The sequence below is a fragment of the Protopterus annectens genome, chromosome 15.part0, assembly GCF_019279795.1.
Source record: "Protopterus annectens isolate FY-2018-M chromosome 15.part0, PAN1.0, whole genome shotgun sequence".
Taxonomy (NCBI): domain Eukaryota; kingdom Metazoa; phylum Chordata; order Ceratodontiformes; family Protopteridae; genus Protopterus; species Protopterus annectens.
The window spans coordinates 564,119,313-564,138,374 of NC_056749.1; positions in this window are offsets into that span (position 1 = coordinate 564,119,313).

Below are 19,062 nucleotides of genomic sequence, written 5' to 3' on the forward strand. Positions count from 1 at the left end.
CACCTGCTCCCTTCCCTTATATCTAGGCAGCAAGTCATCACTGCCCTCTCAAAGGCAAAAAATTCAGCCTCCATGGGACCCGATAACTTCCCAAGCTGCATCTTACATGAACCAGGCAGGAACTTGCAACACCATTAAGCACCCTATTCAACCAAAGCCTGAGTACTGGCTTTGTCCCAGCCAAGTGGAGGACAGCCACTGTCATCCCTTTGCACAAAGGTGGAATGCCCAGCGATCCAGTTAATTATAGACCCATTCAGCCTAACTAGCCTGATCTGCAAGACCATGGAATGGATTATTATGAATCTCATCAACAAGGACATTACCAATCTCCAAACACTCAATCCCACACAGTTTGGTTTTGTCAATGGGAGGTTATGCCTGTTAAATTTGGTCGACTTCTTTGAGACACTCACCAAAGCCATGGATGAGGGGAAGACAGTGCACACCGCCTACCTTGACCTGGCTAAAGCCTTCAATACTATTCCCCACTTGGGTATAATAGATAAATTCTCTCAACTAGGCATCGATTCGTATATTATCAGATGGGTAGCAGACTGGCTCACTGATAGAACTCACCTAGTCAAAATAGGGGAAGCCACCTCAAGCAGAGCCATTTATTATCTGTATCAAGTGCTAAAGGGGTACGTAGTAGTGACACTGGTCAGTCTTTCAATCAGAACGAATCTGAGACTGTACAGGGAAAGTGAACAAAGTGGCAAAACTGTTAAAGTTAGAGCTTCTGAACTCTTGAATCTCATGCAAAACAAAAAACTCGTATGATTGTGTATGTTACTCTCTTTGTGGTAAAAATCTTAAATTAATATCAGTTATTACTATTAAATATCTGTATCTCTGTGTGTTTTGTATAAGTAAACCGTATTTGTAACTAACATTGTACCAACATTTATAAGTGGAGCTTTTCTCCCCAGGCATATTCTGAAAAGAAGTATGCCAGTCATCCCATTCAGACTTTCCCAGTAACCAAATGCAAAATAAAATAAATAAATACGTACAAAAAAAAATCTGGACTGCAGAGCTGGTGACTCCAACAATGTCTGGTACTAGTCCACAACATTACTGCACAGTATGACTAAATAATTTATTTCAAATATTACCCCACTCACAGTTCTAAATATTCCTCCTTTAATTACTCACTTACTGAGTTCTCTAAGCCCTCATCCATGGGCCCTGATAATATAACAGGTTGTCTGATAATCAGAGCCAAATATGATTTAAGTCCCTACTAAATTAACCTCTTTAATCAAAGTCTTTCCACTGGTTACATTCCTGAAGTCTAGAAAACAGTAATTGTAATGTAATTACACAAGAGTAGCCCAACCATGGACCCTGGTAAGTATCGATCCATTAGTCTCACTAGCTCCATATATAAAGTTATGGAGCATATTACCTGAGAACTCATTAATCTGGACTTCGAAAATCACTTACCCTGGATCTTCATCCTTTTAGCTTTGTCAAAGTAAGGTTCTACTTCTTTAACTTCATAAATTTCCAAAAGCAGTGACTAGTGTTTATGAAGTACCTACAACTTTGCCCTATAAGCCTGACTAGCTTGGTCTGCAAGGATATGGAGTGCAGCTTCATGGAACTCTGGACCCTACCCATTTTGGCTTTGTTAGGGGCAGATCATGCCTCCTAAACCTGGTGGACTTCCTTGAGACAGTTACCAAGGCTATAGATGAGGGAAAGGTGGTACACATCGCCTACCTAGACCTCGCAAATGCCTTCGACACCATTCCCCATTCTGGTATTATAGACAAGCTCACCAGCCTGAACATAAACGCCTATATCACAAGATGGGTTGCCAACTGGCTCATGGATAGAACCCACATGGTGAGAGTTGAGTGAGCCAAGTCCGACTCTAAACTGGTTACAAGTGGTGTTCCCCAGGGCTCAGTTCTAGGACCCCCTCCTGTTCAGCATATACTTCTCAGAGGTACAGGCAAGCACAGGAGGACTATGGCTGACCAAGTTCACAGATAACTGCAAACTAGGGGCTATAATTGACTCTCTGGCTGACACAGACATCCTCCAAAAGGGTCTCACTGAGACAGATACCTGGTGTCAAAATGATGGCCTCAAGCTAAATGCCAAAAAGTGCATAGTCTTCCCCTTTGAAAAAAACAAAGTACTCACAAACTACCACATAGGTGGTAGTCCCCTAAATACGGAAGATGTAATAAGTGATCTGGGGACCCAAGTAGATAGTAATCTCTCCTTTGATAATCACATTGCCAAAGTGGTTAGAAAATCCTTCTAGGTGGCCCACCTATTCACAAAAGGGTTTGCATCCAGATCAAAAGAGGTCATTGTGCCCCTTTACTCATCACTCATCAGACCCATCATAGAATACAACGCCCCATTTGGGATGTACCTTACAAGACACCTGCAACAGCTGGAAAGACCACAGAAGTATCTCACCAAGAGGACCACTGGCCTCAAACAGATTCCCTATGCAGCTCGACTGAAGAAACTCCGGCTGTATTCGGTTGCATACCGCCTACTCAGAGGTCATCTCTGCCTGACATACAAGGCCATGTCCAACCCAGAATTGATGGACATGCTCCACCTAAAGAAAACCATATCCCCATTGAGCCACATTATCTAGGGATCTAACCCTCAGCACAACAATATATAGGATGTGTTGGAGGGATAGATTCCTGTCCCAGAGACTTCCCATGCTTTGAAACAAGATTCCAATCTACATTAGGCAGAACTCCTCGCTAACACTCTTCAAGAGAAGCCTTGATGAGTGGATGGGAAACAGAAAGTTTACCCCAGTGATCACTTCAGTGGCTCTACTGGACAGAGGCACAGGGAACTAATCTAAGGAGGCGGCGAAAGCCAACACATTCTGGCTAGGCTTATAAATGCCTTCAGGCAGATAGCCTAGTACCTACCTATGAACCTATGAACTTATATGAACCTGGGCAAGACCTTTGACACTATTCCTCATGCAGGTATTATTGACAGTCTTGTAAATCTAAATATAAATCCTTATGTTGTCGGGTGGACAGTGACCTATTTGTCTGATAAAACCCATGTGGTTAGAGTTGTAAGTACCACTTCTGAAAGCAGAAAAGTTACCGGTGATGGGCCACAGGCCTCACTGTAAAGCCTTCTCCTATTTGGAAGCTATTTCTCATACTCTAAGGCCAACACTCCTGGCCTGTGGTTATCTATGTCGACTGGGCATTATTGTTTATACCAATGACTAACAATTGCTCCAACATGGGTTAGACCAAGTTAACATTTAGTGCAAGGTTCATTTTGGTAATCAAAACATTTTCACATATTTCACATACTATAGTTGACAAACCCTTCCAATTGGACAAGAAATCTAGGCACTCTTGTTGAAAAGTCTTTATTGCTTAACCATCTAGTCTCCACAGTAGTTCAAAAACCTTCAGTCTGGATCATCTAATTTCCAAAGGCATCTTGACTAGATCCAAAGAAGTCTTAATTCCCCTTTACTCATATCTTGTCATCCCCATTATTGAATATAAAGCACCATTTGGCATGTATTTGTCTAAAGATATCATAAAACTTGAGAGACCAGAGAGATTCATAACTAAAAAGACAAGTGGCCTCAAAAATCTTAGCCATCAGTACAGACAGGCAGCCCTTTCTCTGTACTCGGTCTCTTTTACACTCCTTCATGAAGATCTGTGTCTAGCCTTTTGTGCCATGAAAATCCAACCCTCTTTGACCTTAATTTCCTTCGCACAGCAAATGGTAGATAAAATACCTGTTTAAAGGAATCAAATCTTCATTGACAGATAAATAAGACGAGTTTTGTGACAGATTCATATCCCAATGTATTCCTTCACCTCTGGAACAAACTTCCATTACATGTCAAACACTTCTACCACCTTCAAGGTAAACCTAGATAATTGGAAGGGAGCCTCAAATGCTCCTTTGGTCTATCTTGTCTTGCCATCCTTAAGGCTAGAAAAAACTTTTGAATAGGAGTTTATGGCTAGGCTTGTAGTGATCTGCAGAATGACAGCCTGGTACTTACCAATAAACCTATAAAAATGGCAGTTCTCTTACGATGCATCTGCACCTGTGAATAGGTGACATAACTTCCTCATGCTGCCAGGTGCCCAGTGAAAAAGTCTACTAAAACCACTGGAATTATTAAGTCAGGACAGGTGACTGATAATGGTATATTTAAAATCAAACATCAAGCCTCACAGTAGTAGCAATCTCATGAGTATCAAAATTATTCTATTAAGTAGCTATCAGCCTCCTGAAGAAAGACAGCCCCAAATAATTTAAAATTTCCAGCTACTTCTAACCAGGTTGGAAAGAGAGATATTAGTCAGGGTGTAATTATTCCACCCTGTTTGCATCATTAGCAATCCAGTACTGTTTTCTAAGCAAAGTTACCGCACCATAAACATGAATTCAAGCCTTTTGCTGTTGGACTGACCATAACCTGTGAGACATTATGCCATTAAACAATATCTACACTAACAGCCTTTGTAAGAAGGACAGCAGGGTTTTAGCAGTATGTAAATGCTATGCAATAAAGTTATTGGCATGGTCTAAGAGGGGATTGTTAGAGGTAAGTACAGTAATGATGTCAGCTGTGACCGCCTGATCTGTCATTTAAGTTCCACAATACACTTTGTTATGGACACATTACTGGGAATCCATACTTGGTGTACTCCTGGGGTAGTGCTTGACCTTTTCTTCACTCCCCAAGGTGAACTAAAACTCCAGAAAAGCAGTGCCAAGATAACATCTCTGTTACTAACCAGCCATCTCCCCTACCCATTAACCTGCCTAAACTAGTAGTTAATCTTGAATTCTCTACCTCTGTAATGTCCCTTACCTTGGACTGCCATGATGAAATCCCTGCTACCCAGTGAAAATGCAGAAAATCAACAGCCAGATTTCTGACTAGTTCTCTTTACATTTCTATACAGTCTTTATTTGGGCTTTTCACTTATATATTATTTATGGTTTGAAACATTAAGTTGACTGAATAAAGATGGCCCATTCCAGCCATGACGCAGCTGCAAATAAAAAAGCATAGGCAGTTAAACACAATAAAGGTGCTCACACATGTAAGTCAAAATGTTTACAGTGTGGTCTAAACAATCGGGTGAAAAACAAATATCTTTAAAAACAGAGATTCACAAGCAAGAGAGTGATTTAATTACATGAATTTAAATGTTTACTATTGAATATTATATGTACAATTACATGGTTTGGTGAGTGGAGAGAATCATTTGAATAGTGGAACACAAAACTGTAGGCTTTAGTTTAGTTCACATGCTCAAGCCATAGATATTGATTCTTAAAAATATGTACCTTTAGACTCTGCATATGTTCCCTAGGCTGAATCCTTAAGGAAATGACAAGGACCATCCAGAATACAGGACTGTAAATGCCAAATGGTTTATAAGTACATTGTAGGGAATAGGGTAGAATGGTTAAGGTGAGCAAAGCTGATGCAGAAAATCTGAACTATCTGTGCATGATTCTGAGAGCAACTCTTTTGGCTAAACTTGGGAAGTGCTCAAAATGCAGTAATTTATAAATGAAACTATATAGTAAAATACAAGTTCTCTGTTCTAATGATACTTTCCCCATATTCCAAAGTAGAATATTGCTGTTCAAGTTTGGGTGTGGTTGCTATAAATGTGGTTATATTCCTCACAGCAGTTGGCAGTTTAAATGGTAGGAAGTGAAATTATTGTGATAAAAGCAATGCCAAGTTTGAGGGTTGTCAGTAAGGCACATTTGTTGAGGGGAAGTTCTTGCATCTTTGATTTGGAAGTGTAAAACGTAACAACAGTTTGAGGCTGCTGTTTACAGTTTGGTAAGGGTTTTGTTAATACATATTACAAGTGTTATACAAGGGACTGGATCTAAACCTAGGTATTTAAACTGCTCCACTGTTTCAGTCATGCCTTCTGCTATTATTGGCATTTACTATGACAATTTAATTCTTGCTAGTGCCTGAAGGGTACTAAATAGTCTTATTGTAGTCTTTGAAAACTTTAAATTAATGCAAATCATAAATAATGGACAGAGCATGGCTTATCAAGATGTTAAGTGTGTGCAGTGTACAAGGTCATTCATCTATATACAGTATGACATTTAAGCTACAGTTACAGACAGTAATGCTGCTTGTCAGAATAATGAAGTGAAGGAGACCCTAGACTTGGCATCTATATTACCCAATTGAAAGTTTAGGTTAGCGAATACCTAAATGTCGACCTGGTAATATCAAAAAATTAAAACAGCGACCAGCCAATTTAACATAGGAATGAATTCCCTTGGCCACAATAAAAAAAATGTAAACCAAAATAAAGTGGGGGGGCTTTGCCCTCCACACCCCCCTAACTAAATATATCAACTCTGAGATTGCTCTACAGTGGGGAAAGGGGCAAAATCTGCATAACAGCCAAGGGAATTCTTTCCCTGCATTAAATTGGCCGTTCACTTTTTTAGCTTTCACTATTACCAGATCGACGTTTACATATTCGCTAACCTAAACATTAGATCATGTAATAGAAACCTCTAGACCAGATCCTGAGGAACTCCTACAGTAAATGATTTTGGGAGAAGAGGTTATCTTTATTTGGAACTTGAAATCTATGATCAAAGCGATAGCTTCTAAAGCAGGACAGATCTGATTTATCCAGGCATACAGAAGCTGTTTGCTGAACAGTAAGAAACAGCTCCCTGTTAGAAGACCGAAGCTTACATGATTGAAGGTCATAACACATAAACCAAAATCCTCAAAAGATACACATGGGAACCCAAAAGACTGAACTGGCTGTCCTGAAATAATGTTATACATATATATGAAAGCAATTAAAAACACACATTAAACACACCAAATGAAAATAAATACTGTTTTTCAGGGGATAATGTCACTTCATCTGCTGTACCCACATTCCAAATATATATATATATATATATATATATATATATATATATATACATACATATATCTATCTATCTATATATATATATATATATGTGTGTGTGTGTGTGTGTGTGTGCGTGTATGTGGCTGTAGGGCACTGGATCAGATGAATAGTGCTGCAAACCCAGACTGGATCATGGTTAAAGGGGATTCTAAGCAGCCATTCCAGTGTCTCATTACTTGGCTATTTCTCCGCAGTTACAATAAACACTGTTCAAATTTGCTAATGTGCTTATTTTCTTCTTTATTTCCACAATGATTGCAGATATTTGGATTTAATTTAAAACTGTTATTTCAATTTTTACAGCATAAACACTGATAGCCATTTACTAAACAAAGCAATATAGTCTCAGAATGAAAACAATCTTAGGATGAGCAAGAAACTTCTCTGCCCTTGAAATGTCATTGAAACCCACATTCAATGAAAATGCATCTGGCCAGTGGTGGATTAAGTTTACCTTTGATCTGTTTTCAAACCACAGACCCCTTGAACATATTTTTAAGACCATGCATACATGCATGTATTCTTTGATTCACCTTCCTGTTGTTGTGTCTTTCAGCTTTTCCTGGTTAGGGATCGCCACAGCGGAACTCCGGTCCGCTAATGATTGGCAGTAGATTTTTATGTGCCGAGTTGCCAGCCCTGACGCACAACCTTCAACGAAGGTACACCCATTCACGCATGTCTCCACACAGGAGACGCTCTAGCTGAGAATCTAACAGGACAACTTCTTACTGTGAGGCGACAAAGCTACCGCAGCACCACCACCGCAGTCCTTCACCTTCCTGATTGTATTAAATTATATTCCTTGTATAATACAGGGCCACTTGTTAGAGTGTGTTTTTTCCAATAAGCAATGAAACAAAATGTATGAACCAATAGTGATGAAGCTACCCATTTCTGAACATTTCAACCATAAAAGGCCATTCAAACTTTATTACAATTCACCAATATCAATCAGTATGCACAATCTCTGCAGAAGTAAAAGTCATCTGAATAATTCCACATTAAAAAGATCTGCAGCTCATGAAGAGATTGCTGCTGGCAAACAACATTACATTTCACTGTTTTGTCTACAAATTCAGTGTCTGCTGCCCTTGAGGAAAAAAAACCTGTATTACATTAAAAAAACTTTGGTAAATTGGTAATATTGCAATAAGGAATGGCTGGCATATCAACAAGAAGTTCATAGTTACTAGGCATTTCATCCAAAGGAGGACACTCTCAGGAGTACAGCACCCCCTTAAAGTAGACTGTAGTGTCAGCAATCCATCTACATGGTGTGAGAGTAGAACCCACAGCCTTCTACACCAAAGGCAAGTATACTACCTATTGTGCTTTCAAATTGTTTAGCACAAGCACTGATGGCCATTTGCTAAATAAAACAATCACACATTGAAAAGAGACTTAGCATAATCAACAATAAACTTCTATTCCCTTGAAACTCACAGTTCCCTGAAAATGCACTGAAATGCACAATTCCTTGAAAAATGCACAGAAACACTTAAGAAGTCTGGTAGTTGGTGTAGAGGATTAAGGCTACTGTTGCCTGTAACCAAGGTACAGGGCTTGAGACTGAGCAAGTTAATTAACTAACCTGCCATCCCTAACTAGGGCATTTCACACACACACACACACACACACACACACACACACACACACACACACACACACACACTTGATAAGTCCCCAGACTGAATGTTAATCTAATTTGAAGAAGAAGGAAAGGAACACAAGCAACTTTAAATTCTGTGTGCATGGAAAAGCAGAAGCAGCAACAAAAACATCTGTGTGCTGATGCACATAGAGAAGCGGCAAGAATGTAGATGTCAATCAACGCATGCAGAGAAGCAGAGTGTGTTCTTAAAGAAGAACACTGTTAAAAACAGATATGTAAGCGTAATTTTTTTATCTAAAAATTAAATGTTATGGCAGCCCTCCAGCTAGCAGGCCTTCACAGCCAATGGGCCCTAGGCAACTGCCTAGGTCACCTAGTGCTGGATCTGACTCAGCCCAAAACCCAGTATATTGACACCATTTGGAAGACACAGGTGGTCAACAGGTGTGTGAGACTGACAATCACAGAGTAGGGGAATATTTCCTTTCCCTGGGGATTGTGCAATATCATTAGTGGGGGGGGGGTGCAGGCACAGCCCCCACATGGTGGGTCCAAGGGAGCTTGCCACCTGCAAAAACACTTGTTGGTTTAGTCTGCCCTGGGATAATCACTAGAGCATGCACAAAATGTGTTGATATTGTTGACTTTGACATTTTGACATCAGTCTACTTAGTGTCAGGGTACTGTCCATTTTATTCAGTGCCATACACCCATATATACACATATCTATACATATTCTCTATGCCTGAGGATACACAAGGCTAGGAATAAGGAATCCAGTTGTCCATCTAGGCTAACATGCTTCTGTTATACAACATAAGCTTACAGGAATGCATTTAGAACAAATATTTAAGGAGCAAGGAGCACAGTATTTATAATGGGGAGAAGGACCCCTCCCCCACAAAAGCATAACCTATTTATTGTCATTGGTTGTGTTACATTGATGTTTTGGAGTTGCTCTCATCTATACGTTAAGCATTTTAAGTTTCAGTCTTTTGACTTTCCATCTTTTGTGGTTTTCTAGATTTTAGTTTCAGTATGAAAATCTTCAGTGATTTATGCTTCAGTCTTATGATGGGGTCAAATAAGAAACACAACTGGTTACATCAAAATAAGTTCATTGGCATTTATCTGCATAGCAAATGTAAGAAACTCCAGTTAAGTTTATTGTTGTCCACAAACATACCAAACATACACTACTCCAGTTAAGTTCATTGTTTTTCATACACATACCCAACATACACTGTTCCAGTTAAGTTCATTGTTGTTCATATACCTATCCAACGTACACTGCTCCTGTAAATATACCCAACATTCATAGCTACAGTTAATTAAGTTTGTTTTTCATATACACACCGAACATACACTGTTCCAGTTAAATTCATTGTTGTTCATATACACACCGAACATACAGCGTTCCAGTTAAGTTCATTGTTGTTCATATACATACCCAACATACACTGCTCCTGTAATTATACCCAACATTCATAGCTACAGTTAATTAAGTTTATTGTTGTTCATATACACACACTGAACATACACTGTTCCATTTAAATTCATTGTTGTTCATATACACATGGAATATAAAGCACTCCAGTTAAGTTCATTGCTGTTCATAAATGTACACTGCTCCTGTAAACATACCCAACAATCATAGCTACAGTTAATTTTCATTGTTGTTCATATACACACTAAAACATACACTGTTCCACTTAAATTTATTGTTGTTCATATACAAACCAAACATACAGTGCTCCAGTTAAGTTCATTGTTGTTCATATACATACCTAATGTACACTACTCCTGCAAACATACCCAACATTCATAACTACGGTTAATTAAGTTAATTGTTGTTCATATACATAGCCAATGTAAACTGCTCCAGTTAAGTCCATTGTTGTTTCTAAACATATCCAGCATACATTATTCCAGTTAAGTTCATTTTTGTACATACAAATAACCAATGTCCACATCTCGGTTTAAGTCTGTTGCTGTTCAAATGAATAGCCAACATACCTGCTCCAATTACGTCCATTGTTGTTCATGAACATGCCCAACATAATCTGCTCCAGTTATGTTCATTGCTGTGCATATACAGACCCAACATAAACAGTTAAGGTCATTGCTGTTCATATACATACCCAACATATACTGCTCTAGCTAAGTGTAATTATGTTCATATACATAGCCTACATACACAGCAACATTTAAGTTCACTGTTGTTCATTTACTTACCCAGTGTTCACTGCTCCAGTTAAGTTCATTGTTGTTGCTCATATTCATACTCAACATACACTTCTATAGTTGTTCATCATTGTTCATATACATACCCAACATACAGAGCATCATGTATATTCACTGCTGTTCATATACATAACCAATATACACTGCTACAGTTAAGTTCACTGTTGCTCATCTATATAGCCAACATACACTGCTCCAGTTAAGTGCATTGTTGTTCATATACATACCCTATATACACTGCTCCAGTTAAGTGCATTGCTGTTCATATACATACCCTATATACACTGCTCCAGCTAAGTGCATTGTTGTTCATATACATACCCTATATACACTGCTCCAGTTAAGTGCATTGTTGTTCATATACATACCCTATATACACTGCTCCAGTTAAGTGCATTGTTGTTCATATACATACCCTATATACACTGCTCCAGTTAAGTGCATTGTTGTTCATATACATACCCTATATACACTGCTCCATTTAAGTTCAATGCTGTTCATAGTCAGTTACTTCAAGGTAACTCTTTACTTCAAGCTAACATAGATAACCAGCTATTCTCTGCTATTGACTTTGCAATAGCAGAGTTTGTAACTAAGCAATAACTAGGCAGGTCAAGGGGGCAGGTAATATTACAGCTTCATAAATGAATGCTGATACTGCATTCATGATTGTAGTTAGGAGCTTAGTGTGTTAGAGCTTTTCTGGTTTTTTTTGTCTTTAAATTCAAGAGGATCAGGGACTTTACATTTGTGGCTTTGATCCTCAACTTTGAGTTGAGTAGGGGTGCCAGTCTGGAAACTGCCCAGGCATAGACAACCTAGTTAAAGCTCTGATTAGTAACTCTTGGTTCTCTCTTCTGGGATGTTTTCTGTGTTATTCAAAACTAGCATAACCAAATACAGAAGTGCAAACACGAAAGACTTCCTCCTCGGCCAAAACCATAAAACACCAATGATATCTTTATAAAGTGAATTCAAAGACTACAGCTGCAATAAAATATCCTTTTATTCACACACAAAGGCTTTCATCCCGCAAACAGCAGGACTTCATCATATAATACAATTCCCTAACAAAAATCCTTTTAAAAGACTTCTAACCAATAAAAAAATGCACATATCAGCACATACCTACATAACATATCCAATAGGATTAATAACTTAATTAAATGGCATAAGCTGTATGCAAGCATCTTCCATCCAATCAACTATTAATAATATTTGACCAATCAAGGCATGTATCATTATGCAACTAGCTCATTTTATCCAATAGGAATGGTTTAATTTAGCCCATAACATCCCACCCTTCAAAAACATCCAAAACTGCACATTATGTACGTAAAAATCAAGGTAATTCATCTGATGTTTCCAAAATTACAAAATCCGAATACATCTATTATGAATTGCCTTAAAGGCCTTCAAAGGGTCTAAAATTTAAAATTAGATGTATTGAATGACACAAATCTCATGTAGACAAACCTTTTACCTACACATCAAGGATATCAGCTACAAAGTCGACAACTTTATGTAACATTTATGGTGATAAAGTGTAATAAATCGACATCATCACCACTGATATTTTCAGTTTTACTGATGTTATTACATTAAAAACAAATGTGCCTAAACCATGTTGTAAATTTAATGATGTTCAACTGATAAACACTGTCAAAAAAAGTGCAAATACCAATCAGCCTTAATAAAGCATTAATCATCAAAGGGGCATATTAACACAGTTAGACTTGCATCAAAAGGAATATAAAAAAAATACCAAGCTTATATACCCTTAGGCATAAATTAATACCCTAAATAACCAACACTATATATAACAATTACTACATCTAATGGTAAATTGTTATGTAGCCTATCAGATTGCATAAAACAATGTAATCACCAATGATCTTAAACTAAGGTGTATATCAGAATATCTTGTCCAATTTATAAATAATTACTAATGAGCCTATAAAATCGTGTATCCTAGCGCAATAACCAATCCAATAATATTAAACTCCAATATATGAGTCAATTGTGTGATTGCATATTATAATGGGATCAAATATTTACTTAAAAGGTGTACTGGCCATTTCCAGACTCAAGAGCAAATATTATATGTTCATCTTTTAGTTTCACATATTTAAATGTGATAACCAAAAAGCTAGTACTAAACTGAAAGGTCTAAATCACTCATCAAGGTTGAGAGCATGTAATCTCTTCAAGAGTCAATCAAAAGACAGAATTAACTTACACAACCAATCACTGTCCGATTACAAATACACAGTAGATGAAGAGGATTAACACGCCCATTCTCAAGCACAACCTCTAAATGGTTAATACTAAACCAATAGAGTCGCAAATTATGGCTTAAACGCCAATACCTTTTAAGGGAAGACTACAACATAATAAATGCAGTAAACAAGAAGCTATTTCTATACTGAAAAGCCTAAATGACTCGCAAAGCTTAGGGATGTGTAACCTATTCAATAGTCAGTCCAATGACACATTTAAACTTGACAGCCAATCGCTTGTTCAATTACAAATACATATTAAATGAATAAGATTATCACGCTTAAACTCAATCTGTATTTTATGGTCTGGGGACAACAATGAAATTAGTTCTTTTATATCCTACATTAATAATACTACACATTTTCTTCACTTTACTCATGTAGTTGATTGTTTGCAAGTTGTTTATTTAGATCTATTATTAAAGAAGGATAATAAAAATCACAGACTGGTATCAGGGGTGTAGCCAGGATTTTCAAATTTGTACTCACAGCTCTCAAACTGCTACCCTCCTCCCCAGCCAAGCTACGGCCATTCTCGTAATTCACGGTTCGCTCTTTTAGTGTCGATGAAGAGGCATTCGCTGTAATGCCTCTTCAGTAATATAATATAAATTCACTCAAACTGGGTTCCTTGAATTGAAAATGAACCTGAAAGTCAGTTCTTTGAAAAATGCAGCATGGTAGTTGGGGTAGAGGATTCATGCTTTTGTTTTCTGTAACTAAGGTACAGGTTTTGAGCTTGAGTAAATTACTAACCACCTGCTACCCCTAACTAGGGTGTTTCATTCACACACACACCCCTACCTACCTCTTAGTGCAAGAAATATGGACAAAGCCTAAAAGAAACAGGGACAGATACTAAATAATGCTCTTGTGAACTTAGAAAGTTGCTAGAATAACAGGATTTGTGCTAGTATGAGAACGTTGCTAGAATAACAGGATTTGTGCTAGTATGAATTTTTCTAAAGGACATGCAGTCTGAAACTCAAATGTCTGTCATTATTTAGCAACTTCAGCCTTCAATGATTTTCTAGAAAATCACAAAATTTATGAGGAACAGACAAAAAATATGAGGCAAAAATCTGGACAGTCTACAAAATTTGGACAGTTGAGAGGTATGCTACCTACCTACCTCACACACACACACACACACACACACACACACACACACACACACACACACACACACACACACACACACACACACACACACACCTCTCAACCTCTTAGAGCAACAAACTCATAAATAAACCTGAGGCAGAGGCCCAAAAATAATGACATTTTTTTTTAAATATTGCTCTTATAAACTTAGAAAGATAATAGAATAGTAGTAGGTCTTGCATTAGTACAAATTTTCTGAAAGGTATGAAATCTGAAACTCAAATGTCTGCCATTATTTTCTAACTTCAGTCTTTAACGATTTGCCACTAATTTGCCAGAAAACCACAATTTTATGAAAAACAGACCAAAAATGTGATGCAAAAATATAAAATTGCCAGACAATACAGATGGGAACCTGTCAAAGAAGGGACACCATTTTAATATGAGCACAGTTAACTTGAGCAGCTGACAAAATTAGAGAATCTACATGCATTTCTGAAATAAAAGTAATGTATAACTCTGATCATTACAGTTATTTATAAAAGTAAACCCTCCACGGTTTCTTCCAAAATTGCTATTTTGCGGTGAGATTATTAGGGGGAGAGCAACATTTTGAGCCAAAATTGGGGATAGTTGAGAGGTTTGGATATTCCTAATTCTATAAAGCAATTTATTTGCACATGCCTCTCAACCTCTTAATGCAGGAAATATGGACAAGGCCAAATATATTGGGGGAACATACAAACAGTACTAAAATTGATCTTGTATAAAATTAAGACAGTTGATAGAATATCAGGTCTTGCTTTAGCATGCATTTTTCTGAAGATTATGATGTCTGAAACTTAACGTCGGTCATTATTTAGTGACTTCATTCCTAAATGATTTGCCAGAAAAGTTTTATTTTGCATTTTACAGCACGAACACTAATACATATCTGCTAAACAAAGCAATGCAGCCTCACAATGAAACTAGACTTAGCATTAAAACTTCTCTGCCCTTGAAACTCACATTCATTGAAACAGCATTGAAACCCACATTCAAAGAAAATACATTTTGCCAGTGGCAGATAAAGATTAACTTTGGGCAGTTTTCAAATCATAGGCCCCTTGCACACGAAACATACATGTGCTCTTTGATACACCTTCCTGATTGTATTAAATTATATTCCTTGTACAATACAGTATAGTTGTTAGAGAGCGTTTTAAATTTATTGTTTTGAACATTTTTCCAGTAAACAATAAAACAAAATGCATGCACCAATAATGACAAAACAGCCCAATTCATAACATTTCCATCATAAAAGTCTACTCAAACTTCTACAGTCAACCAGTATCAGTAAATACGCACAATCTCTGAACTACTAAAAGCCATCTACATAATTCCACATTAAAGAAATCTGTAACTAATGAAGAGGCTGCTGCTAGCAAACAACTTTATATTTCATGGTTTCATCTACAAATAAAGTGCCTGCTGTCCTTGAGGAATAAATTGCCTATGTTGCATTAAAAACAATGATACGCTAGTAATATTGCAATAGGGAATGGATGGCAAACTGATAACAGGTTCATAGTTACTACTAGATATCTTCACCAAAACGGACTACAGCATCCACCCCTTTACAACACAGTACAGTATCAGCAATGCATCTACCTACTGTGGGAGAAGGACCCACAGCCTTCTGCATCAAAAGCAAGGACACTACCTGTTGTGCTATTAACAGTACAAGCATACTCAGCATAAGCAGCACTAAACTTTAGTTCCCCTGCTGCTCTCAGCTCCTTGTAAAGTGTCGACACTCAGCTGTATCTCTGAACTTTGCAGCACAAGAAATCTGGAAAAAGCCAACATTTAGTGGGGGGGGGACCAAAAGCCCAAAAACCAGGGACACATTTTAAACATTGCTTGTATAATTTTGGAAAGTTGCTAGAATAAAATGCTGTGTTATCACCATGCATGTCTTGAACCCATAACCATATGCACTACAGTCAGTGCAACATACCACTATGCTAAATCAGCAGTTTGAAAAATATGAAGACAAACTTAATGGCTATCATTTAGATAGCTCTCAACCTCTTAGCACAAAAAACCTGGACAAACAAAGCCAATAATGAGAGAATACAAATTTAGTTCTCACTTCACACCTTAGCACAAAAAACCTGCACAAACAACAAAAACAGTAATGGGGGAAATACAACTTCAGTTCTCACTTCTCACCATAACTCACAACCATTAGAAAAGCAAATCTGAACAAAGTTTAGAAATGGTGGTGGTTAGGGACTTTAGGGTCTTCTTACCCTGAAGCAAAGGTACAGGGTTTGAGCCTGAACACCTATAGCCAGTAGATGTATTATGTGGGGGCATTTTCTCACACACACACACCTGATAATCTGTTTGTAATTGCCTTCAAACTACATTTCCCGCTCGCAACAATAATCCATTTGCGATTGTCTTCTTCCACTCGCTCGCTCACTACTGCACAGTTTCCACTCGCAGTCAGCCGGACATGACGTGAGCTGACTTCTGACTGGCTGGTATCCTCCTTAAAGGAGCCAACACCCTTTAAAAAGGAAGAAATATGTATGTATGCTTTTTTTTTTTTTTTTTTTTTTTTTTTTAAAACTACCCCCCTCTTCTAAAAAATTGTACTAAAATCAGTACAGTGCATATGCCTCCCGACGTCCCTGACTGGTATTTAAGATATATCATAAGCCCACCTATTCAGATTTGTTTCTTCATTTTCAAAGTAATCATCCAATTTTCCAAAAATGAGCTATTGTAAAAGGACAATTAGTCTGAGCTGCTCGTATGGTTACAGACTGGTCAGAATTTGTTGAAGAATGTGAATTGTTACAAACTATGTTCTTGAATCGAGGTTACCCTGAGCCTTTCATCACTGAACTTATGGTAGAAGTCAAAGAAAAAAGAATTAAAGGACATTTTCAACCCCTTTTGAACTCAAGTTCTTCTAATATTATTGTATCAGATAGGTTAAACTTGGATCCAATTGAAAGAGATGACTTCAATATTGTACCGGAGATATCTGATAAAAATTCTGAATTTTCAAACAAACAAGAGAATAATATGTACACCAATGCTTTCATCACAGCATGTAGTAATGATAGTAATGCCATTAGGAATATTTGTATGAAAAATTGGGATGTATTAATGAATGATGCCAGTCTCAGAAGTCGATTAGGAGACAAACCCAGTATTGTGTTTAAAAGAGGTCTTAAGTTGACAAATATTTTTGAATATTCTAAGCCCCTGTTTAATAAGGGTTGTATAACTAAATGGCGGGCTTGTGTTTTTGGTAAGCATATTTTAACCACAAGCCAAGTTGTTATTAATTATCAAACAATACATATTAATAGTAAACCATGTTGTAATACCAAAAATGTGGTGTATTGTGCCATATGTTCAACTTGCCCATGTTTTTATGTGGATAAGATAGAAAGGAAACTTAAAAATCGAATTAGTGAACATTTATCAGATATTCGTTCCAGTAAAACTACCAATGCTTTATACAGACATATTTCAGAAAATAATGGTCATTGTTTTAAGTTTATAGTATTACAAACTTTTTCTGAACTAGATAGTGTTGGGGCTTGGCCTTTACTTCTTGAGAAGGCCAAACTATCATGGCAATTGCAGCTTGCTGCACATTGTTGGCCAGGAGTAAATGAGACAGCCTCGGTTGCATGCCTGCATAAATTAAAAGCTAATTGCAGATAAAGTTAGTTTGGAATTTAGAGGTATTGTCCAATAAGTAAACGATTTGGTTTTGAAAGAAAATATAAACGTTCCCAATTATTTTAGGTTATACATATGTCATGATGGATAGCGTCATCATTTATTATAGTTTAGTGTTTGTCTTAAAAGTATTGGTGTTTGGTCCGTAATATGCAATTTCATTGTTTTTTTGTAACCATACAGAAGTCTCGTTCAAGAATGGGTGTGTTTATCCGCTTCTTTGAATATAGATTTATAATTTGACAGCGATTGGCTGTTAACTTTAAATGTGTTAACTAATTGGTCATTGAAGAAGTATTATGTTTTTTTGCCTTAAGATTCCTTTATAATGTCTCTTAATAGGTGAGTGATTTGGCTCTGATTGGAATTATGAATGATTGCAATAATTTTATGTTGCATTAATTCTTGATGGAAGTTGTTACCATTTATTATATCTTGAAAAGCTACAATAAGGCTACTCCCTCCACGTGGTGGCTAGCTCGAAGATGATCCATTTAGTGGGTATTATATATCCCCTTTCTTGTAGTTGCTGGTATAGAAGCACTACATATGTATCCCAGGTCCTTCCTTAGATAAAAACATTTTTTTTAATTCTGTTCAGTTAAAAACGACAAATTGCCTACTTCAAAGTACTGGTTCAAACACTAATAACACTTTCCTCGAAGCAAATTTCTTGTTATGGTAACTTGGCTTAGTATGATTAGACAGGAAATTATTCATTCGTTGGAAGTCACTTCCAGCTACCTTTCTTCCTTGAGTGCAAAACCTCCATTCACTGACAACTATAAGCTCCGCTTCCTCAGTAGGTATTTCCAAAGTTCCAAGTCAATAAATTGCTTGTGTGCAAAAGCACTAGAACAAGTTACAAAAAGTTCCTTATTGGAAGCCAACCTGTAACCAGCATACAGCCTGTGTGTAAAATGGGAGGGGGGGGGGGACAAGTCCCAAAGCTCTTCCTTCTTCAAGATCCAATTGATTCCAATAGGCATCCCATGTTCAAGGACACCGGAATGAGTTCCAAAGTCTAAGACCAACTTCAAATCGGCGTGCTACCTGTGCACTAAAACAAATTCCAGGATAGATGATTCTTCCTTCCTCT